Source organism: Ursus maritimus, unplaced genomic scaffold (assembly GCF_017311325.1).
Source record: "Ursus maritimus isolate PB19 unplaced genomic scaffold, ASM1731132v1 scaffold_1, whole genome shotgun sequence".
Taxonomy (NCBI): Eukaryota; Metazoa; Chordata; class Mammalia; order Carnivora; family Ursidae; genus Ursus; species Ursus maritimus.
In genome coordinates, this window is record NW_024423343.1 from 28456969 (window position 1) to 28458176 (window position 1208).

Below are 1208 nucleotides of genomic sequence, written 5' to 3' on the forward strand. Positions count from 1 at the left end.
TCTTCTGCAGAGAGAACTAGAAAATCCTGGGCTTCTCCTGCAGGTCAATGGATCAGGCATCTCTGAGAAAGCATAAAGGCGGAGACTTTTACAATCAAGATAAGGTAAGTCAGCTAATGGATGTCTCAGCAGAATTCTAAGTGAACAGTTGTTTTATTAACTCAATCATGTCCTCAAATAGCTTTTTTCTTATACAGTGGAAAGCACTACCATTTGATTTTTCATTTCTCCTTGAAAACCAAATTTATACAAGCTCTTGGCTCCACTAGATCCAGAAAGAAGTTTCTTCCCAATGTGAAGTCCTCATTTCTAGGAATTCCCATCACCTATACTTACTTAGGAGCTTAATTACTCCTGCTGGTCCCTCCCCACAGGTTTCTGGGCATAATGGGTTGTATGTCTTCTGCCCTGGGTATGGTAGGCATGGTTATTATTAGGATTTCCACTCCCCTCTTAAAGCTGTATTTTGGATCAAGTGCCTTCTCTTGTTTCAAGAGATCACACCACCAACTTCTTAAACAAATCCAGGTCTCTCCAAATCTGAACATTGAAAACATTTTAAATCCTTTCTCAAGTGGATTTTCTCACACAGCCCTCTCACATAAAGGACTAGGTCAGATACCCCACCACGTTTTCAGGCAAACCCAGATATGCCTGCATCTCAAACATGACCGCTAAAAAGTAAAAGCTCAAGTTAAGAACATTGCTAAAAGTCTAATTGAGCAAGGCAAGATTTAGTGCAGAGAAGTAGAGGATTTAAACGGAGTCCTTGGCATTTGGGGGCCCAGTCTAAATCCTTTGCTCTGTATTCATTCATTCATTCATTCATTCATTCATTCATTTATTCATTCACTCATTCATTCTACAAAAATGTTAACAAGTACCCACTCTATACCATGCATCAGTACAAAGATGAAAACATACAAAAATGAATAAGGCAGAGCATCTCTTTGCTTTATGGAACTCAAAATAGAATTAAGAGAACAATAAACAAGTGTACAAACAAATAATACAATTTCAAGTAAAAGGAAATCAAATTAAGGAGATAGGGGGTGATCATGGGCCCAGACTATATTGAGATGGAGAGGCCTGTCCTGATTTATTTAAGATGATTCTTGAAGTAAGTTCTAAATGATATGGTTCGTGCAAAAGGTTGTAGGAAAAGTGTACTAGGTAAAGGGACCAGCATGTGTAAGGGTCCCAGGGAA